This window comes from Canis aureus, chromosome 2, assembly GCF_053574225.1.
Source record: "Canis aureus isolate CA01 chromosome 2, VMU_Caureus_v.1.0, whole genome shotgun sequence".
Taxonomy (NCBI): domain Eukaryota; kingdom Metazoa; phylum Chordata; class Mammalia; order Carnivora; family Canidae; genus Canis; species Canis aureus.
Window position 1 is genome coordinate 5,849,520 of NC_135612.1, and position 24,544 is coordinate 5,874,063.

The following is a 24,544-nucleotide window of genomic DNA, read 5'->3' on the forward strand; positions in this document are numbered from 1 at the left end:
CTTATTACAAGCTGACATTATTATGTACCCCAAAGGACTCTCATACTACACGGTACAATTGTCATTAGTTATAAGCAACCTTTTTTCAACATCCTCCTAGATAATCTTTGCATAATCTAAAACCTGGAGACCTAATTCTTTTCACGTGTTGGAAATAACACCAGAAAAAGCCATTCTTGCATCTTAATGTTTAAGGACCTTAGTAGGTACTGTTAACAGCCAGCACATCAGTGAGTGTCCTACGGTATTATCTTTGGATTCATGTTTCTCAATTAAAAAATACTCATATCACTATTCCAAAAAGCTTTCCTTATTAGAGACTACAGCTGCAGGTTCGTAAGCAACCCCCATCAAATACACACATATATTCCTACCCTTAAGCTTATAATCTTTAGAAGGGGCTAACTCCACCCAAGAATTTTGGGTCAAGTAGATGCCTACAATGAGATGAAGTAATTTATACCCAAGATCCACTGAACATGATCACAAATTGCTGTCTTAATCTTCTTTTTTTTAAAGTTTCCTAGCTATCTTTTTCTTCTTTTGAGCTTTTAAGTATGTTACTTATAGGACCTCAGTTCTTAATATTGTTTTTTACATCATTAGTTAACCCTCAGTATAAGTTAAACATCTGTCTACAATTTGCACATGATTTGACTAAAACATGATAGTTAAATTGTCTATTGGATTTCCTTTGGATGCCGTACAATATCCCTTGGTGCCAATTTCTTATAATAGATCAATTGGCTTCCTAAGTATTTGCACTCAACCATTAAGATATTTTTTAGAAGGCAAATATCACTATAATCCAGACAACCAGAAATATAATCACCCTATTAGGTCATATTTTGTCTTCACTGAAGTAACACTCAGGGCCATTTCGTGGCATTTCACTTTTATAACTGGACTTTCACAGATATAGAATTTGAGGAAGTCCTAGGGAGCACATATATTTGAAGGCTTACATTTACAGTCTGTATAAGAAATGTGTAGTATGTAGGCTCAGGATTAAATTTATTTGGTTTAGATTTACCCGAGGGTCTGTATTTGAAAAACATCATCATCCCTTGATGCCAAGCCACATTTGATAAATTGCATCAAAGCATTATAATTCTATCTGGCAAGCCCATAGGTTATTTTGGCCAAAGACAGGCCTTTAGGTGGCCCCTAATAATGAGTAACAATATTCCAGCACAAAAGACAATATTGGTCATTGCTAACTTATTAGAAAAGATCTGTTATTTTGGTAAATGAATGCTTGCCTTCAGGAGAGCCTCTGATGTCACTCAGTTCTGGTTTATCCTTTTCCTCATCCCCTTTTCAATTAGGGCCTTTTTCTCACCATCACGTCCTGGTGACAATTGATCAGTTCTCTGGAAATATTTGCTTTTTCCAGAATTATATGTTAGTGGAATCTACTGTTGTTTTTAAGACTGGCTTCTTTCACCTAACATAATGTTCTGAGATTCATTTATGCTGTTTATATCAGTCGTGTGTTCCTTGTATTGCTGAGGTCCCCCTTGTATGAATGTAACTTGATAGGCTCTTTACCTAAAAACTGTGACCTTCCTTTAGCTCTGAGGCACTGTCTTCTAATTTACTTTCATTATTTCCTTCCTCCCTTTTTTTTTCTTTTTTCTTCCTAGTCCTCTTTCTCTTTTATGCTTGGTTTTCCTCAGATATTTGGCAAACCTGTATTTTCCAACCATATGTAAGAATAAAAGCTTAGTTTAATGAATATTAATAATTCAAATAATATTAATAATTGATGTAAGTTTCCTTTACCTCTCTTTATGATTATGGAGATGCAGCATTTTCTTTTCCATAGGTCATCTGAGGTAGATACTTCTTGCACAGGAGGTGCAAGAGTACAAAAGAGGACCCAATAGGGAGGGTCATTACATTAGAACTCCCAGTTTCCCTCAGGAAGGTGGTTTAATTCCTTTAGAGAAGAGTTCTCAGTTTTACGACTGGATATAGGTACTAAGCTGACAAGTACTATTCATGGATCCAAGGGCAGAAAAGGTGATAGCTGGGATAGTTTCTCCATAGATGGTCCTTGAAGTAAGCATTCTTCTTTCATTACCAGCTGCTCTTTCTCTTTGTACATATGCTAGCAATTTCACTGCACATCTTCATTGGCAAACCTATTTTATCTCTGCTATGGCATTTTTTTCTTTGTTCTCCAGAAAATAGCTTCTTTAGTATTCATTTATCTGTCTAAATGTTCTCATTTACTTACTGTTGTCCAGAAACCTTCCAAGATACTGGTCTCAAAGAATACTGTATTCTCAACAATGTAGGATTTTTCTCTTTTCAACTCTTTCCACGTCTTTCTTGAAATACCCAAACATTTACAAAATCTGATTACTGACAGAAAAGAAAGGAAATGCATACTGCTGTACTGAAATATTTATTTTTTTGTTCACTTCAGCTTTGTCATAAAAAATTTGTAGTTTAATTGCTTAAACCATATGGCCACTACAAAGTTACTAACTAAATGGATATAAAGTATTTTCTTTCTGTTTATTTATTTATAAATTATATATGGTTTATTATATGTAATATACTATACTTAAACATGGACTATTTTACATTTTATTTTAATTGGTAGAGTATTACAAATTATATGGTTTCAATTATAAATTATTAAGTTATAACAAAAACAATTTCTTCCTAGCATATCCTTTTACAGGTCTTTTAAGAATAAATTGCATTCACACTGTACTTTGAGTCAGCAAAATTTTATATTGCATCATCATCGAATAAAACAAATAATTTTATCTTCTATGTTTAACTTTTAACTAAATTTAGATCAGTATTTATGATGGTATCAAATGTCTCACCTCAGACAGAATAACTTCCAAAAGCTTTACTTAGATTCCATGAGTTGGATGAACAAAATCAAACTACCTTCAAAAGAACTGAGTTTCTGTTTGCAGGACCTCACAGTGTTGAACAAGTGGCATCATGTAATTGTGAAAAATTTTTTAAAGATTTTATTTATTTATTCATTTATGAGAGACACAGAGAGAGAGAGAGAGAGGCAGAGACACAGGCAGAGGGAGAAGCAGGCTACATGCAGGGAGCCCATTTAGGACTTGATCCTGGGTCTCCAGGATCACGCCCTGGGCTGAAGGTAGGCGCTAAAATGCTGAGCCACCCAAGGATCCCAATAATTGTGAAATTCTTGTACCACTAATGGCATCAATGCGTTAATACCTTAATGCTTCGCCTATCATTCCTGAGCAAGAAAATGTGGAATCAAAATGAAATGAAATTAAGTTTGGAAGAGTAGTCTAACTGAAAAATCATGCTTTACAGAAGGATGTGTATATGTATATATGCATAAACAATCTGTAGATTAACACAGTAAAATGCTCACTTCGAATATATTCTTCCCAAAATAACTATAACTTTTCGAAGTAGAGTTAGATGTGTTTCCATCACATATACATCCTTCAGTTCTTATATTCACTGATATCACCATGGCCACCATAGGGATAGTATATATTGACAAAAACATTTGTCAAGTTTTAAGTTACAACGGACATTTCATTTTCAGCTTTCCTGAGAAGTGGAACTTCATTAACTTTTCATTAAACATGGACTTACTCCCTCACCCCCCCCTTTTGTTGCTTGTGGCTGCTGAAAGCAATTATTACAAAATAAAATACAGTTGGTAGGTAGTAAAATAAACAAATAGTTGTACAATTATCACACACAATAAAAGACAAAACTATTATGGCAGGAATATTTAGACTATTTTCAAACAGTTTTATTGAAGTATTGTTTGCATACCATAAAATGCACTTATTCTAAATGTTTCAAGGAGTTTTAGTAAATTTATAGAGTTGTGCAATCATCACCACAATTTAATTTTGGAATGTTTCCATCATTCCAAAAACAAACCACATGCCCAAATGCAGTCATTCTCTCTTCCTACCCCCGGGCCTGGGAAACTGCAAATTTATTCTTTATAGATTTGCCTTTTCTGAGCCTTTCATGTAAATGGTATCATACAATATGTGGTCTGTGGTTCCTGGCTTCTTTTGATAATACTGCCTTAAGGTTCATCCATGTTGTAGTGCCCATCAGTACTTTGTTCCTTCTTAAAATTTCCTTGACGGGAACTTTGAGAATCTTGAGTCCCTACACATATTTCAGTAACACCTAACCTACTAACTCTCACAATTACCCTCAAATATCCAACTGACCGGCTGCTTCACTTATCTCTCACGATACCATAGCATATAACTGGCACTTATCCCAGTGGCTGGAAGAGGCCACAGGATTAGGTTCCCCCAGTATCCCGGGGACTGGAAGATGTTGGCCATCAGAAAGTGAGAAGGATGATCCCAGGTCTCCTCTCAAAATTTCACTGCTGTTAAAGTGAGGATTCTGTTTGCTGTGTGCTGCACATGCTTTTACACCATGGAAGATGTTAGGAGTTAAAGACAAGGCCTTCCTAACCTATTCTACTCTATTTTAATGCCATTACTAATAACCACTGCTTTAAATGTGAAACTCTGGATCCTGTGACAAGAGACATAAACTGTGATTGTTCCGCACCAACTATCATGTGCGATCCTCCTAAGCCAAATACTTAATATAAGCTGCTTTGCACTTTTCTTGCCACATTGATTGTAATCATTGTCCTTGCTGCTGTACTTTTTTTGCATATTCTATAATTATATTTGGCATATACATTAAATGTCACTGATGCTTGCATATTGATATTGCTACCTCACAACTACTACATCCTCCTATTTTATCTGAAGAGATTTTTGTTGTTTCTTTTGGATTCTCTCTGTATACAATCACGTCAGATGCAAGGAGTAAATTTATCAATTCAGAGTAGGTATGGAGAGGAAACTGGGGAAAGAGAGGTCTGTCCTGTTTTAGCTAAACACAAAGGACAAAATGGGAAGGTACGAGGAAAAGGGGAGACGCAGGTGATCTTGGGGAATGTCCTGTAATTATGAGCACCAGCCTGGCAAAAGCTGATGTCTTATACTTCTGTAATGAGACAATCTCACCCTCCTATTTCAAAACAACTCAGGTCTGGTTTATAAAGCCAATCTAAAAAAAAAAAAGTATTGTCAAGTGCTGGGTAAAGAGCCCATCGAGTTACTATCATAATCTATTTCTACCTAATTGTATAGCAAGAAGAAACAGAAGAAAGGAAGGAGATGGACACTGCCTTTGCACCCTGCTTGTCAAAGAAAAGCAAACGCGTTGATTGTGGTTAGAAAGCTATCAGCTGAACAAGGCAGCTTTGCGTTAGCATTAAACTTGGGACTCTGCAAATTATTTCTTGCAAGTCACAAAGAGATGCTAATGAGTATCATGGTGAGAAACCTCTATTGCTCATCATGTGGCTTCAAAGCTAACATTAATCCAGAGGCTGTGTGAATGCTGCTAACTAAATATAAAAGACTTTCTTTTCTTAAATTTTCATCTTTTGGTATTTTCTATTTGGGACACAGCAACACAGTTTGCTGCCATGCAAACTATTTTGTATCAGGCAGGGGCTACAAGAGCAATACGGTGAACAAAGAGACAAGAAAAGTAAAACAAACAAACAAACAAACAAACAGAAACCAGGGGTTTGAAGATCTTTTGAACCAAGTCTAATATAGGCAACAATTAGAAAGAGGAGACCTGCATCACATGACTTGAACATAGTGATAAAAAAGGAAGTGAATGAAATGCACATTGAGGGAAGGATGGGCAAGAGGCTTCTTTAATAACAACACAGATCTCTCAAAATCAAAGGAAATTTGAAGGGGAAATAAATTTGTGCTATGCCAATTGCAGGTATATTTGCAAGAGAATTGGATAGATCTTGGTGTTCATGCCCCTTGTTCGTATGACCCAACGTGACCTCAAATCCTCTCACTTGCAAACCTGGTTGGCTTGGCTCATTCTATGGATTCATCCATCTATGTTCAGAGTTTCACCCTAATCCGGTCACTCATATCAATAAAACAGACTGTGTTCTCTTTTGCAACCCAGTACCACCTCTACGGATCAATCATAAGGAGTCTTGCAGTAGGTTCTATTATCAGTCTGTAGACATTCTTCACTAAGGCACACATGAAAGATGTTAACTTAGTGCGGCTAAAAATAACTCAAATGAATCAGTTAATACCTCAGGGCACTTATTACAATGTCCTTAGTCTTCCTACTTGGAATTCTCGAAGTTCACTTTGTAGAAAGATTGTGTTTTTAATTCACTCGCTTATTTTTAGATATGCAAAGGATCAACGGATGTGTTCTTATAAGTAATCATATAATAATAATAAAGCCAAAATTTTCAGTCCATAACCCAAGATTTAACTATAGATTTTATTTGAGTCAATGATCTTGGAGATCTTTTCTATGCATTTTATGTTTATATGAATGCACATAGAAAAATGTCTGAGGGTACCCATAGTTTATGTATGTGATCATTTTATATATACCTATATTTCTATTTCTAAAAGTTTCTTTTATATGCAAATTATATACCTTAGAGTTTTTCTATATTAGTGCCATTTTTCTGCCTCATTCTTTTTTAACTCTTATACTGGCTCTATAGTATGGTTACAACATAATTTATCCAGCACTTTCTTTGGGAATACAAATTAAATTTGTTTTAACATTATTAAAAATGTTGCTAAAATGAACATCCTTGTATATATATATCTTTTACAAATTTTCTTTGAGGATCTCTCTGTCTCTCTGTCTTTGTCTTTCTCTCTCTCTCTCTCTATATATATATATGTATATATAAAATATATATATTATTTCTCTCTGTATATATATTATTATATTATATTTTTTTAAAAAAATTATTTATTCATCTGAGAGAGAAAGAGAGCACAAGCTGGGGGTGAGGGGAAAGGCAGAAGGAGAAGCAGACTCCCCTCCGAGTAGGGAGGCCAATGTGGGTCTCCATCCTAGGACCCTGAGATCATGATCTGAGCTAAAAACAGATTCTTAATGGACTGAGCCATCCAGGCACCTTTATTATTGTTATATATATTATGTTTCAAAGAGAGAGAGAAGGAGAGATGGAGAGACAGAAATAGAAAATTCGAGAATTGTTCACATAGAGATCATTTTTTAAAATTTTTCCTGATAATATACCACAAAATTCTAGCAATTAGATGCCATTATATTGTTGTTGCTTCTAACTCAGTAATCCAGTCTTGTGATTAAGGCTGAAGGTAGAGTTTTGGTGAATGTCAGAAATTGCAACTGTGTCTATGTAAAAAATCATGATATAATAGCCCTTATTTCCTAGATAGTTCCCAACACTCTACGAATAAAGATATATTTCCCCCAGCTATTCTAATTTGATTGAAGAAGAATTCAGGTTAAAAGAGTCATAAATTTTGAAGTCTGACAAGTTCCCAACTTATGTTAACTATTCCCTGGAATTAGTGCATAAACTCACAGAATTGTTGAAATTTTACTAAGACAGAAATTCATTAAACTGAATGAAAAAAAAATACTTATTCGGTATCTTCTTTTAGTTTTATCATTTACTTGACAAAATTGCATACCAGAGATTAACATTTAAGATGGGGAACACAAAACCCCTTCAAGATTGACTAATGAAATTGAAAGGTGGTTTAACAGCTTGGAAAGATGAGAAAATACATTAATCTTTTATTTTCTGAAATCACAATTTTCTGAGGTAAGATAACAAATGTGGTTTTATTTCATATTTTTAAACTCACATTCTGATAACCTCCTGGTTAACTTTTGTGTGTCTAACAAAGCCTGTCTCTTCCACTTCACATTGGAATCACTAAATTATGATGATTTCTCTAGAATAGTAATTTCTATGTGAATGGAGACTGGAAATATTCAATGATAACAGCAAAATCAGTTTTAGTCTGACTTCCATCTCTCTAGGTCAGAGGTTCAGCAGAAAATGTCAGAGAGGATTCCTCGGAAGATTTGTAAAAAGAAATATGGTCGAGCTTTTGAGACAATATAATCTGAATTTGATTACTATATTTTTTTCCAAACCATGTGATCTGGGATAATTTACTCAACTGCTCTGTGCTTCAATTTTCCCTTCTGAAAACAGGGGATAATAATACAATTATCCTCACTAAGGACTAACTATGCCATTTCATCAAATAAATAGCTTAGCACAGTGCCTGGAATAATAAGTATCAGATAAGAATTTGTCTTCCTCACATTAGGAATTACATACAAATTCCATTTTTATCTAAGTAAAATAATTAAAAGTTTCCCTAACCCATTCTTACCCTTCCTAAACTTGAAATTTTCACTGCGATACAAACCATCTTTACTTTGTGCACAATATTTAACAAACTCCTGTTTACACCACAGTTTGCAAACAGTGTTCTCTGGATAGTGCTCAGGTAATGGTAGATGCACAGTGACTAACGAAGCACAACATAGGTGTTAGGAATCATCACACCTCTTGGATTCTTTTTATATTTTTCAGGACTTTATGTGCTATCAGACACTGAATTAGGGACGCCTGGGTGGCTCAGTGGTTGAGCATCTGCCTTCAGCTCAGGGTGTGATCCCGGGTCCTGGGATGGAGTCCTGCATCGGGCTCCCCTCAGGGAGCCTGCTTCTCCCTCTGCCTGTGTCTCTGCCTCTCTCTGTGTGTCTCCCACGAATAAATAAATAAAATCTTAAAAAAAAAAACCAACAACAACACTGAAGTATATGCAACTGAAACATATGTAGGTATGTGTCTACTTTTAAGCTATGCAGAGGGTCCTCCCACTTCTTACACTGCCATCAGTTGGTGCACCAGTGATAAAGTTAATGTCACACTTCAATCTTTCCCAGTGGGCTGCAAAATAACAGGACTTTTTGGACTTTTCCATTGTTTTCCTAGAAGAGATTAGAACTGAGGAGGATGAGAAGATTTTTTTTTTCCTTGTTGCTTCTGCCTCCAAATCTACCTTTCTATCTTTCCTAAAAAATTTGCCTTAGGAGTATGCTTTTATAAATGTAAATATATAGAGATGTTGATAAACACGAAATTAATATTTTCTCATGCCATTCCAGACATAAGAAGTATCCATGTCAATATATATATGTTGATATTCTTGCTACAGAAACTCAAATGGTATATTATCTTTGAAATAAATATATATATGAAATAAATAAATATATACACATATGAAATAAGTGTATATATATATACATATATATATATATATATATATATATATATATATTAGACACACGTTTTCCCAAAAATCATATGGACTTATATGATTTCCCAAAAATCATACAAATGATTTTTTGGTTGTTAATTTTTGTTGTCTCATGAATGTGAGACAATGAATGACCTATGATGAGCTTACTTTTTCTCTGATCATTGACTACATTGACTACAGAGACTGTGAATCAATCTATGTCCCAGTTACTGTAAAGTAGAAATGACATCTCTTTTGCCTCACTGGATTATCCACTATGGTTTGAAAAGGATAAATTATAGAGTTAGAATTTTCTGTCTGACAATAAACATTTTCCAAATACTCCATATGGTTCTTTAGGTATTTGATATGTATATATGTAAGGTTGTGATTTTTATTTACATTTCTCCACCAATTCTTTACCTACTCATTTTGGCCCATTTCTTATTCTGAGAGCAATGTATTATCTTTAGAATTATCACTACACTTACTCTGTCATCAATTCTCTCTTACAGATTATTTTTAATTTTATTTGATTACTATCCCAGTATGCAGTGTTTATGGCTCAAATTTAGTCTATATAATATTCGATGTTCATGTGAGTATTAAACACTTGATTATGTTCTTATTGGTATGTCAGAGGTCAATCAACATGCCTGGAGTCATAGCAAAATGGCTGTGAATACTGGTATTTAAATGTAGAGTGTGTGCATAAATGAGCCATTTGAGATTCACAATGGCAGTTGTGCAGTTAAGATAATGTCAAAGTTATATATTCCAGGCCTGTAAAGAACCTAACAAATACTGTTGTTACCTATAGTCTGAATGTCATATGGCAGGAGTTTTTTGTTTTTTAATTCTGTTAGTAAGATATTCTCATACTCCTTTTCAGATGAGATCATTAAGTGTTAGAGATGTTAAGTAATTTCTCTAAAGTCCCATGGTTAAAAATTTATCCATATGGAAAGTTTCTCAAATTTTTTTTCTCTTTTAGTATTCCTTTTACTTTAGTGTCCTTTTAAGAATAATTTAGCACGTCATTCTAGAAAAGGATATATATGATTGTAACGCTTGGCATGCTGAAGAGAGAGCTGGATAGATAGAGGAGGCGTAAGGTTTAAACTGGCTCTACTGCATATTAATATTATCATATTACATATTTAATTTTTCACTTCTCACTCTTCTTATCTATAAAATGTACAGGCTATATTGGATGAGTTCTAAGTTCCCATTGGGCTGCTCTGATACTCTAACTCAGATCAATACCCCATAATAACTCTTCTGCATTGTGAAAACCAAGCTCCAACCCAATTTCAGTCTTCAGAGGTGCCAGGATATGTCCTGTGGCAGGACCTGCTTTTATAATCACATTCATGTTCTTATATCATTCCGATAATCTTTTTATTCTAAAGAAGTCTGACAAATTATGGAGCATTTGGCTGACTGGCTTGTCTGTACATTCTCTTAGCCATGGCTTCTCAATCTTGGCACTATTGAAATTTTGGGCTGGATAATTAATATGCTGTGGAGGGCTGTCCTTTCCATTTAGTATGTTTGACACCACTGTGTGTGTGAGCAGCACCAAACATGAGGAGTACCTGCCACCAGTGGTGACATTCTCAAATATCCCTCCAGTGATAATCACTGATACACTCATAGCAATATGAATAGAATATTGTTAACTAGACTTACTGCTCCTGTGTTTTAACAAAAAATAAATAATTCTCCTTCTTATACATAAATTTTAAAACTTTGCCCCCAAACACATAATTTTCCTGATAATAGTCCCATAGGGAATAATTTCAGGTGACCATAATCATCAGCTTATCAGCTACCAAAATTCACTCTAGGACATTTGGGAATACATCCCTCAAAATCCAAAGGATTGTTTATCCTAGGCCTTCCTAATTTGGGATATATCTTAAATTTCTACTCCATATCAGATCAGAACAGATAATGTGGCTCCCTTCTAAAACTAAAACAAAAACCTGCTAATGTCTTTACCTTTTAGAGAATGGAAAATCTGAAGTAAACACAATGGTTAATTCTCTCTTCTTGCTTTCCTTTCTCTCTATATGGGTGTAATGCATTAAGTATAGACAATCAATGAAATCTTGCCTATTCCCAAGTTCATGTGGCTTTTCATTAAACGCCTAATGTTATTTAAGAGAGACTTTTGTAGCTCATTATAAAAACCTGCTGCCTTATATTGCAACTGGGGCTCCCAGGGAGAAACACATTTTTTTTTTTTTTTTGCTATTGTTTCCATTTACATGGCATATTGCTTCTTAGAAATTCAAAGCACTTTGCTATCTTTAAATAAACTGAATTATGGTTTATGTTGGGGGGGTGGGCAAGAGGGACTGAAACAGAAACAGGAATAAGAGGGGTAAAAAGAAAGAAAGTTTTAGAGAAAAAGTTCTTTTAGAAGGTAGGTAGACTGAGAAACATCATTTGTTTAACTTCTACATTGGGAAACGAGCTGAGAAGGAAATTTTTTCCTACAATTACCTCATTTGGTTTCTTACATAGAGAAACAAGGGAGTTTACAATCAACAAAGAGCAATTCCTGCTTTCCAGACTCCACAAGCATCTAGAGTTAATTCTGGCCCCTTTTTCTTGTTTTAAGATTTTATTTATTTGTTTGTTTATTTATTAGAGATATATAGAGAGAATATGAATGGGGGTGGGGGGATGTGGAGGGAATGGCAGAGGGAGAGGGAGAAACCCAAGCAGACTCCATTCTGAGCGCAGAGCCCAATGCGGGGTCGATCCCAAGACCTTGGGATCATTACCTGAGTCAAAATCAGGAGTCGGATACTTAACTGACCAAGTCACTCAGGCTTTTCTTAACAGGTGGCTAATGCTATTATTTTCTTTTCTTTCATCTCCTTTCTTCTGTCTCCATGTCCAGTTCTAGTGAACAAGGTTCTTCTTGCACATAAGAAATCTGGCTGGATAGAAATCAGCGCAGATGATATAGAGAGCCCAACCTTCATCTAACACATAAAGTCAAAGGTTGGACAGAGGTTGGAGACATCCTCTGCATTCCATCTCATGTTCCATTAAGAGAGAGAAAGGCTGACCCAGAAATTGCATTTCAGAGGTTGCATTCTCACCCTCCTTGTGGAGCCTAAGCTCATTATTACTGCTCAGGTGACTATGGGTTCCAAATGGTTCCTACAGTTTAAAGGTGTTTCTCTGGGCCTTTGAAATGGTCTGTGAACAAATATACTTTTCACAATAAGGATGATAAAAGCAATATTATCTCTAACAAATGATTGTACGGGAATTTGGGTCTTTACCTTTGTAATTTAAAATAATATACCTAATCATGAACCATTCCATACTATTGACATCTGAACAGAAAGAGTTGATAGCTCAAGCAATATCACCTCTTTGTTTGTTTTTTTGTTTGTTTTTGTTTTTTGTTTTTTGTTTTTTGTTTTTTTTTGCTATATTACTTGCCTAAAGTATCAGCATATGGACTATGCATATAGTGATTGGGGGTTTTGTTTCTTTGTTCATGTGGCATCCACGTGAAGTTAGGCTTCCTTCCATTGTCACTCTTTTTGACACTGTTCCCAGAGAAGGAAAACCTCTCTGCACATGGCAGAGGTAGAATGGACAAGAAGCCAGGTCTACATCCTAGAACAATCTACCATGATAATATGTGACCTAGCAGGCTGCCTTAGAAGGAGAAACCAAACAAAATAAATAAAAGCAAAGAAACAAAGAAAAATATAATCATAGAATTACGGGAGAAGAAACACGGAAAGGTCCAGAAGATCTTTCTAAAATTCTAACTCTAACTTGTATCTCTGTTAATATAAATAGGTCCTAATGTGGTGTGACTTAATTTCCTAATCTAAAAATGGTATTCAAATCCCTGAAACTATAATGATGTGGTCCACATAAGGTAAGGCACTTGTACTTATAAAATGGTTAAGTACCATGTAATATAGGATATAAAATTATATATATATATGTATATATATATATATATATATATAGAGAGAGAGAGAGAGAACTTTTTTATAGGACTCTCCAAGAGATGTGTTTTCTTCAGTTATCAATTTTTATCCTATTTCTTTTAAATCCAACATTCTGAGTGGACTTTTTTTTTTTTAAGATTTTATTTATTTATTTGACAGAGAGAGAGCACAAGCAGGGGGAACAACAGAGGGAGAGGGAGAAGCAGGCTCACTACTTAGCAGGGAACCTGTCCTGGGCTCCATCCCAGGACCCTGGGATCATGACCTGAGCCTAAGGTAGGCACATAACTGACTGAGCCATCCAGATGCCCCTCTGAGTGGACTTTTATGCTGACTTTAACAATATCAAATTGTTCTAATTGTTTGACATGCTGGATAAGAGATTGAATTGATTTGGGATTAGAAGAGAGACATTTTAAAATGTGCTCAGTACTGCATAAAATAATTGAGATTAGTTGAAGTCATCTCATAAAATCAAAGTTAATTTGTTCATATTTAAACAAAAATTAGATATTACTTTACTTTTATCTTAATAAAAATAAACACGTTTGTGTGTTTCTAGTGTTTGTGTCTTAAACCTGTTAATATGTCTTATTAGCTAGTTCATCTTATGTGTATTTTTTGAAGGAGACTACTAAATCTCCAATGGTTCTCTCTTGAAATTTTGTGTGTATGGTTTTATAGCATTCTATAACACTTTCAGAATAACTAAGCCTCCTTATCCTATTGTCTTTCCTTTGCATGATTTTTAAAAGCAGGGTATATTAGAAGTTTCAAAGCTAACTAATTTCAACACGCATTTTACAATCACAAACATGGTGTTCTAGATCTTCCCATCTCATCGAGTGGTGTTATCAGATCTCTACTTGTACAATAGATATAGGTAGGCTCTTTTTAACGTCTTCATTCACTCTCATTCCTATCCAATACATTTATGCTCTTTTTTCTTCTGAATATCTCTCAAGTCTAGAAGAAAACCATTGGGCACTCCTTGTTACAAGTCACTTAACAAGCTTTAGCAATAACCTCATATTTACTATAGCCTACCGTGGTAGCTAGAAATATGGCCACAATAGGTTTTTTTAATTTTGAATGACACCCCTTTCCCATGTAATTTTTTATACTGTCCCATTCTAACTCTGGGTTCTGGCATGCGATTTAAATCTGGTTACCAGGATGTTAACAAATATACATAAAGATGGACTTGAAAGACACTTGGATAAAAAAGCTTCTCTTACCTTTATTTTCCTGAGACCCCTCTATTGGCATTAAATGACAGAGCCTTAGCCTATTGGATGATAGAGCCCCATCACCTCTGTTGCAGCAGCCAACAGACAACTAACCTCTAGAAGTACAGACACCTAGCTGACTGGTAGGTGACTGCACCTGCAGGAGCAGGTCCAGCTGAGACTCATGTAAACTGCTGACCCCACAGAATAGTGAGCTAGATAAATGATTGTTTTAAGCCATTTAGTTTCTTGGTGTTTTGTTGCACAGCAGAAACAAACTTTAATTTTTTTGTTGTTGTTGTTAAATTTCTCTTTTAAGCTTTTTCCATTCTGCATCTACAAATACTTTTTGTAAAACAGTCTGGTCATGTCATCCCTATGTCATCATCTAATAGCTGCCAATTGCCTTTAGGATTCAAAGGCAACTTTACAACATGGAATGAAAAGGGTGAGCATATTCTGGTTCTGGCATCTACCAACATTTCTAATTTAATTTCTCATGATGTGCCCCTTGCTCTTTCAACAAACCATAGTAGGCTTTTTTCTTCTTTCAGAAGAGCTCCGTGCTCTCTACTAGCACATGGCCATCATATAATCCAACTGTTGCCTAAACTAACATCCCTGCAGGTAGTTTTACCCATGTAGTCATTATGCATCCTTCATATTTCAATTTGATCATCATTTTCATAGAAAAGATCACCCTGACCTCTCTGACAAGGTCAAATCATACCATTTGTTACACTTCCTTACAATGTAACAGTCCTTATAGAACTTATTTGCATTGTGATATTACGTTTATTTGATTAATATCTCAGTTATTTTAGTAGAATGTAAGCTCTAGGAAGACAATGACCTTATCTTTCTGTCTTTCATTTCTAGTGCGTCACTGTGTCTAGCACATAGTTGACACACTGTAACTGTTGAAATAATAAATGAAAGAGGAAATTAATGAATTTAGTTGAAACATGTTTAGAACATAATTCTAAAACTTGTTAGCTATTAGAATAACAATGATACAATCCAGTTTTTAGAAGTAGATGACATTGATTCTGCATTATAGGACCATATAGGTTGCCAACGTTTAGTATGTTTAAGAATCAGCTGAGTAGTGTGTTAAAATAAAAATTCCTGATCTATAGTTTCAGAGAAGGTAGTAGGAATTTCTGGAATATCGCCCCCTAAGACTGCATTTTTTTAAAATTATTTTTTATTTATGATAGGCACACAGTGAGAGAGAGAGAGAGAGAGGCAGAGACACAGGCAGAGGGAGAAGCAGGCTCCATGCACCGGGAGCCCGACGTGGGATTCGATCCCGGGTCTCCAGGATTGCGCCCTGGGCCAAAGGCAGGCGCTAAACTGCTGCGCCACCCAGGGATCCCCCAAGACTGCATTTTTATTAAGCTTCCCAAAGTGATTTGTACAGATTCCATAGAATTTACTTTGAGGAATACCAACTATTGAATTTTGCTCACCTACTTAAATACCAGGCTATATTATGTATTCCACTTAGAATATTTCTGGTTACCTATTGAAATGTGCTCAGAAAACATAAATTGATTTTAATATAACTCTAAGGAAACCACAAATGGGAAAATAAATATGTGCTAAAAAACTAAAATAACAGAAACGAAAAATATCTATTACGCTGTAGCAACAAAGGCTTTTTGATTCATTTCTGTTTAGATTTATTTATCCTGTCTCTTCCCTTCTCCCCAATTATCATTGGTAATTGACAGCTAATTGCACATAAAGAGATGGAAACCCATCTTGTTCTAAGTCACAGAGAATCTGCTATTTCCTACGGAGTATATAGATTCATCCAATCGTAGCATGTGAAAGGGATTTTAGAAGTTTTCTAGTTCAACTGACACATTTTGGGTGAATGTCCTGATTAAGATGAAGGTCTCAATTGGGAATAATTTAGTTCCCAGTGTCCCCAAATTGTAAACTACTCACTCAAAAAAAGAGAAGATTGATATTTTGTTATTTTTGAATATACAGGCTCAGCTACATTCCTTAGTCTAAAGGCCTCTATAGCATTTCTTGGGTCACATGGACATGGATGTTTCTCCTAAGTAATAAAGTAGGAAGAGAGAAATCTAATCTATCATATGTTTAGTCTCTGAAGGGAATCTCCAGAAAATCAGGATGGTAAGAAGAATTATTGAGTAACTTCCTTACATTTGCTCATTTGACTCTCTCATATCTGTTTTTTGTGGTGATTTTAAGTAGTAAAATCCTCTTACAGTTTGGCAAAAATGCAGTAGTGACAATTTCAAACAACTGCCACCTAAAAAGAAGGATATAGATTGCTTTAAGAATGCTTTTTGGGGATCCCTGGGTGGCGCAGTGGTTTGGCGCTTGCCTTTGGCCCAGGGCGCGATCCTGGAGACTCGGGATCGAATCCCACGTCGGGCTCCCGGTGCATGAAGCCTGCTTCTCTCTCTGCCTCTCTCTCTCTCTCTCTCTCTCTCTGTCTGTGTGTGTGACTATCATAAATAAATAAAATTAAAAAAAAAAAAAAGAATGCTTTTTGGGATGCCTAAGTAGCTCAGCGGTTGAGGGCCTACCTTCCAGTCTAGTCGTGATCCAGGGTCCTGGGATCATTCTGTATGGGCTCCCCGCATGGAGCCTGCTTCTCCCTCTTCCTGTGTCTCTGCCTCTCTCTCTGTGTGTCTCTCATGAATAGATAAATAAATCTTAAAAAAAAAGAAAAAGAATGCTTTTCAGTCAAGAATATACTTGCTATGAAAGATGCCAAAGATGGGGCCTAGAATATGGTGGCACTAGTAAATACTTAGTGAATTTTATTTTTTCCTGCCTAGGGCTTCTTTTTGGTAAAGTGGAATGTCCAGAGATCTGCTGGTCATCTTGTCAGGTGACAAGCAGCTCCTCCCTTATTTAGAGCCGCTAGCCCAAGATAATCTTCTAAGACGACATAATAATTTCTGTAAAACCAGCAGGCTGTCATGGCAATTAGTCCCACATGCCTCTTGTTAAAGCATAGAATAATACTGTTACCACAGTAACCAGCAAGCACAGCTCAAGTAGGATTTTCAGCTGTTGCCTGTATTTTGAGCTGTGGAAGTGTCCTGGTTTACCTGTGTGCTGGTTAGCATCACCACTGGGAGAGGGCGGTAGCAACACGGAATTGAAAAAAATATATATAAATTCTAATGGGTTCATGGGAAGGTTTCTTTGTTCCTTACCTTCTACTTAAGAATTTAAATAATTACTTTGATTATGCAGGGAAGTCAAGCACGCGGCCCAGGAGTTTACAGCGGCAGCTCCTCGGTGCGCGCAGGGTCCTGTACGTGTGCGCATGTTCGAATCCACAATCCGGTGTGTATTGGGTTTGGGGCCAGGCCTTGTACGGACGACAAGTAAAGCATCTCTGCCAGCTTCGTCAGCTGTCCCTTGAGCTCCTAACATCGTGAGGATGATGTAGCACAGGTTCCTCTGACCCGGTGGAGAACATACACAGAAGAGGATGGAACGGTTTAGTGAGAAATACACTCATGTCTCCTCTCTCTGTTTCTGTCTCCTTCCTTCCTCCAGCTAGTATAGGAACCAAATTCTGCAAATAGGGGTGGGGCAAGAGGGCAGGAGAGCAGGGGCCTCACCCCGGCCCCCGCTCCCCCGGGGACTGGAGCAGGGCGCAGACGCCCAGCACGGCCTCAGGGGCAGGGAGGACAGCTCCGCCGCACAGGGACAGGGGGTTCGCCTCTAACATGGTAGGAGGGCGGGAAAAATGAGCCCCTGAGGCGGGGGGGGGGGTGGAGGGGGCTGAGCCCCGATCCCTGGGGGGGCTCCGGGTGGAGGGGGCTGAGCCCCGATCCCTGGGGAGCTCCGGGCGGAGGGGGCTGAGCCCCGATCCCTGGGGGGGCCCGGGCGGAGGGGGCTGAGCCCCGATCCCTGGGGGCGCTCCGGGTGGAGGGGGCTGAGCCCCGATCCCTGGGGGGGCCCGGGCGGAGGGGGCTGAGCCCCGATCCCTGGGGGGGCTCCGGGCGGAAGGGGCTGAGCCCGGATGGGGGGAACACAGTCAGGATCCTGCTGCCCCAAGGGGAGGGCGAGGCGGGGAGGGGGAGGGCGGGGACACCCCTGCTGTGGGAGGGGGGAGGGTGCGGGTCGGGGAGGGTGTGGGACAGGAGGGACCCCCGCTGTGTGTGGGGGGGAGGGTGCCGGAGGGTGAGGACCCTCCTCCTGCGGGGGTGGGGGGAGGCAGGGAGGCATAGTCGGCGGGGACCCCCCTGCCGCGGGGGGCGGGGGCACAGGCCCGTGGGGCGCCCCCACGCTGTGCAGAGCAGCACCCCCCCTCCTGGCTGCCAGCACCGAGGCCAGTGCGGACTGGGAGCTGCGTTACTCACCGGGAGCTGCCCCCGGAGCTGGAGATCCGACCCCGTGTGGTCGCTCCTCCGTGTTCAAGGGGGGGTGGGGGGGGGGAAGGGGCCCCAGGGCACAGGGCCTCCCGCGTCCACAGCTCACCTGAGCGGCACCCCAGGGGCGGGGCATCTCCCCAGGTGCACACACCTGAGCATCCGCGGCAGCCCCTCCCCCAGAGACCCGCTGGGAGGTCGGGGAGGAGCAAGTTCCCGACCCAGCAGCGCTGAGAAGCTCCGGGACCCAGGGAAAACCAGGGAAACGAGTGTACAGAACTAGAGGGTCCTTTTTCCATTACGACTCCTTTTTATATCAGACTAAACATTTCCAATATATTTTCTCTTTTCCCACCTTAACTATAATACTTTACTAGCTCTTCATTTTTTAGGTGTTTTTCCTTTTTGACTTTCATATTTCTACAATTGCATGTCTTAGATATATTTTGCACTTCTGGATTTCCTTCAATGGATTCAATTTCATTTTGGGAGATACACGAGATATGGTTTTTGTTTTGTGTTTTTTGTTTACCTGCCTCATTTTATTCTACAGTGGCAGAAGTTATACCTTCTAAAACATGACCAGCAGTGCCCAGAACCAGGTGGAACACCTTGCTGGTTCATTCTCTGAGATTCTTCTCTCTTCTTTCCCATTTGCCCCTCTCTTTTATCTTGTTTATGTTTTGGTGGGCAATGTTGGGGCTCTCTATAAGTATTGCTGGTTTATATAAATTTGGGATGGAGCATCTTCTAACATACAGAACTAAATACACAGAACCAAGAGGATTACCCTCTAGGACACCTCAGTAAACTACATTCTCTCTCCACTACCACTTCTTCAACACCAGCATCCTGCCCCCACCCTTTATTTCTTTTTTCTGTTTCCTCTTCTCTTTACTTTTTTTTTTTAATGTTTTCATATTCTTTGTGTTATTGGGCCTTTGATTTTTACTGCTTTGTTTTAACACTTGTTTTTCACTTTAGTGGTCCTTTTGTTTTATTTTGCTTGGTTCTTCTTTTCCATTTTCTGGTCTCTGACCTCTTTGGAATCATCTAGGGTGGATTTTACTTAAGTTGTGGTTGATATTTTTGACTCAGCCCACTCATACAGCCACTCTGCACTGGACAAAATGACTAGAAGGAAAAATTCACCACAATAGAAAAACTGGAAACAGTACTCTCTGCCAAAGAGTTACAGAATATGGATTTCAATACAATGTCAGGAAGTCAATTCAGAAGTACAATTAGAAAGCTACTGGAGACTCTGGAAAAAAAGCATAAAGGACTCTAGAGACTTCTTTACTGCAGAATTGAGATCTAATCAGGCTGAAATTAAAAATAGATTAAATGAGATGCAGTCCAAACTGGAAGTCCTAACTGCTAGGGTTAATGAGGTGGAAGAGAGAGTGAATGATGTAGAAGACAAGTTGATGGTAAGGAAGGAAGCTGAGGAAAAAAGAGAAAAACAATTAAGAGACCACGAGGAAAGGCTTAGGGGAATAAATGATAGCCTGAGAAGGAAGAATTTATGTTTAATTGGGGTTCCAGAAGAAGAAAAGAGGGACAGAGGGCTGCAAACTATATTTGAACAAATAAGAGCTGAGAACTTCCCTAATCTGGGAAAGGAAACCGGCATTCAGATCTAGAAGATAGAGAGGAACCCTCCAAAAACCAATAAAAACCATTCAACACCTCAACATTTAATAATGAAACTAGCAAATTCCAAAGATAAAGATAAAATCCTTAAAGCAGCGTTGAGACAAGAGATTCTTAACTTATATGAGGAGAAATACCAGATTAACAGCAGATCTCTCTGCAGAGATCTGGCAGCCAGAAAGGGCTGGCAGGATCTATTCAGGGTGCTAAATGAGAAGAACATGCAGCCAAGAATACTCTATCCAGCAAGGCTCTCATTCAGAATAGAAGGAGAGATAAAGAGCTTCCAAGACAGGCAGAAACTGAAAGAATGTGTGACCACCAAACCAGCTTTGCAAGAAATTTTAAGGGGACCCCTGTAAAAGAAAGAGGAAGCCCAAAGAAATAATCCACAAAAACAGGGACTGAATAGGTATTATGATGACACTAAATTCATATCTTTCAATAGTTAACTCTGAACATGAATGGGCTTAATGATCCCACCAAGAGACTCAGGGTTTCAGACTGGGTATAAAAGCTAGACCCATCTATTTGCTGTCTACAAAAGACTCATTTTAGACCTAAGGACACCTCCAGCCTGAAAATGAAGAGTTGGAGAACCATTTACCATTCAAATGGTCCTCAAAAGAAAACTGGGGTAGCAATCCTCATATGAGATAAACTAAAATTTATCCCAAAGACTGTAGTAAGAGATGAAGAGGGATACTATATCATACTTAAAGGATCTATCCAACAAGAAAACCAAACAATCATGGTATTTATGCCCCTAATGTGGGAGCTGCCAAGTATATCAATCAATTAATAACCAAAGAAAAGAAATACTTAGATAATAATACACTAAAACTGGGAGACTTCAAGAAGGTGCTTTCTGTAAATGACAGACCTCCTAAGCACAACATAACAAAAGAAAAAGTCCTTAAATGATACACTGGACCAGATGGATTTCACAGATATATACAGAACTTTCCATCTGAATGCAACTGAATACACATTCTTCTCAAGTGCACATGGGGCTTTCTCCAGAATAGACCACATACTGGGTCAAAAATCAGGTCTCAACTGTTACCAAAAGATTGGGATTGTCCCCTGTATATTTTAATACCACAATATTTTGAAACTGGAACTCAATCACAAGAAAAATTAGGAAGAAACTCAAACATGTGGATGTTAAAGAGCATCCTGCTAAAAGATGAATGGGTCAACCAGGAAATTAGAGAAGAATTAAAAAGATTCATGAAAACTAATGAAAATGAAGATACAACCATTCTAAATCTTTGGGATATAGCAAAAGTGGTCCTTAGAGGGAAATAAATCACAATACAAGCATCCCTCAAAAAATTGGAAAATACTCATATACACAAGCTAACCTTGCACCTAAAGGAACTGGAGAAAGAATAGCAAATAAAACCTACACCAGGCAGAAGAAGGAGGATAATAAAGATTCGAGCAGAACTCAATGAAATAGAGACAAGAGGAACTGTAGAACAGATCAACAAATCAGGAGTTGGTTCTTTGAAAGAATTAATAAGATAGATAAACCTCTAGCCAGCCTTATTAAAAAGAAAAGAAGACTCAATAAAATCATGAATGAAAGAGGAAAGATCACAAGCAATACCAAAGAAATACAAACAACTTTACAAACGTATTATGAGCAGCTATATGCCAACAAATTAGGCAATCTAGAAGAAATGGACACATTTCTGGAAAGCCACAAATTACCAAAACTGGAACAGGAAGAGGTAGAAAACCAGAACAGGCCAATAACTAGTGTAGAAATTGAAGCAGCCATCAAAAACCTCCCAAGACACAAAAGTCCAGGGCCAGATGGCTTCCCAGGGGAATTCTATCAAAGGTTTAAAGAAGAAATAATACCTATTCTACTAAAGCTGATAGAAAGGGAGGGAATACTTCCAAACTCGTTTTATGAGGCCGGCATTACCTTGGTTCTAAAACCAGACAAAAACCCCACCAAAAAGGAGAATTATAGACCAATATCCCTGATGAACATGGATACAAAAATTCTCACCAAGATACTAGCCAACAGGATCCAACAGTACGTTAAGAAGATTATTCACCACTCTCACCACTGTTGTTCAACATAGTTAGAAGTCCTAGCCTCAGCAATCAGACAACAAAAAGAAATAAAAGGCATTCAAATTGGCAAAGAAGAAGTCAAATTCTCCCTCTTCTCAGATGACATAATACTGTATATAGGAAACCGAAAAGACTCCATCCCAAGATTGCTAGAACTCATACAGCAATTGAGCAATGTGGCAGGATACAAAATCAATGCCCAGAAATCAGTGGCATCTGCACACGAAGACTGAAGAAAGAGAAATTAAGGAATCAATCCCATTTACAATTGCACCAAAAGCCTAAAATGCCTAGGAATAAACCTAACCAAAGAGGTAAAGGATCTATACCCTAGAAACTACAGAACACTGCTGAAAGAAACTGAAGAGGACACAAATAGATGGAAAAATATTCCATGCTCATGGATTGGAAGAATTAATATTGTGAAAATGTCTATGCTACCCAGGGCATTGTACACATTCAGTGCAATCCCTATCAAAAAAGATATCATGGACTTCACAAAGTTGGAACAAATAATCTTAAGATTTGTATGGAATCAGAAAAGACCCTGAATATCCAGGGGAATATTGAAAGAGAAAAACCAATGCCGGAGGCATCACAATGCCGGATTTCAAGTTGTACTACAAGGCTGTGGTCATCAAGACAGTGTGGTACTGGCACAAAAACAGACACATAGATCTATGGAACAGAATAAAGAACCCAGAAATGGGCCGTCAACTCTTTGGTCAACTAATATGAAACAAAGGAGGAAAGACTATCCACTGAAAAAAGGACAGTATCTTCAATAAATGGTGCTGGGAAAATTGGACATCCACATGCAGAAGAATGAAACTGGACCATTCTCTTACACCAGACACAAAGATAAACTCAAAATGGATGAAAGATCTAAATGTGAGACAAGATTCCATCAAAATCCTAGTGGAGAACACAGGCAACACCCTTTTTGAACTTGGCCACAGCAACTTCTTGCAAGACACATCTATAAAGGGAAAGGAAACAAAAGCAAAAATGAACTATTGGGACTTAATCAGGATAAAAAGCTTCTGCACAGCGAGAGAAACAGTCAACAAAACTCAAAGACAACCTACAGAATGGGAGAAGATATTTGCAAATGATGTATCAGATAAAAGGCTAGTTTCCAAGATCTATAAAGAACTTCTTGAACGCAACAGCAAAGAAACAAACAATCCAGTCATGAAATGGGAAAAGACATGAACAGAAATCTCACAGAGGAAGACATAGACATGGCCAACATGCATATGAGAACATGCTCTGCATCACTGGCCATCAGGGAAATACAAATCAAAACCACGATGAGATACCACGTCACACCAGTGAGAATGGGGAAAATTAACAAGACAGGAAACAACAAATGTTGGAGAGGATGTGGAGAAAGGAGAACCCTCTTACACTGTTGGTGGGAATGTGAACTGGTGCAGCCACTCTGGAAAACCGTGTGGAGGTTCCTCAAAGAGTTAAAAATAGACCTGCCCTATGACCCAGCAATTGCACTGCTGGGGATTTACCCCAAAGATACAGATGCAGTGAAACGCCGGGACACCTGCACCCCGATGTTTCTAGCAGCAATGTCCACAATAGCCACACTGTGGGAGGAGCCTCAGTGTCCATCGACAGATGAATGGATAAGGAAGATGTGGTCTCTGTATACAATGGAATATTACTCAGCCATCAGAAAGGATGAATACCCACCATTTGCTTCCACATGGATGGAACTAGAGGGTATGATGCTGAGTGAAGTCAGTCAATCAGAGAAGGACAATCATCATATGGTCTCACTCATATGGGGAATATAAGAAATAGTGAAAGAGAGCATAAAGGAAAGGAGGGGAACTGATTGGGAAAAATTAGAGAGGGAGACAAACCATGAGAGACACCTAACTCTGGGAAATGAACAAAGGGGTAGTGAAGGGGAGGCAGGCGGGGGGTTGGGGTGACTGGGTGATGAGCACTGAGGAGGGCACTTGACAGGATGAGCACTGGTATTATAT

General features: G+C 38.2%; 1 long non-coding RNA gene across 5 annotated transcripts in view; it reads right to left on the reverse strand.

Moving 5' to 3' along the window:
• LOC144290039 (uncharacterized) overlaps nt 1–17,280 on the reverse strand; it is a 96,413-nt gene extending 79,133 nt beyond the window's left edge. For all 5 annotated transcript variants that reach the window (XR_013357910.1, XR_013357914.1, XR_013357911.1 and 2 more), the window contains exon 1: nt 16,980–17,280. This is a non-coding gene — a long non-coding RNA (uncharacterized LOC144290039). The remainder of the gene's footprint in view (nt 1–16,979) is intronic.
• Between the last annotated feature and the right edge of the window lie 7,264 nt (nt 17,281–24,544).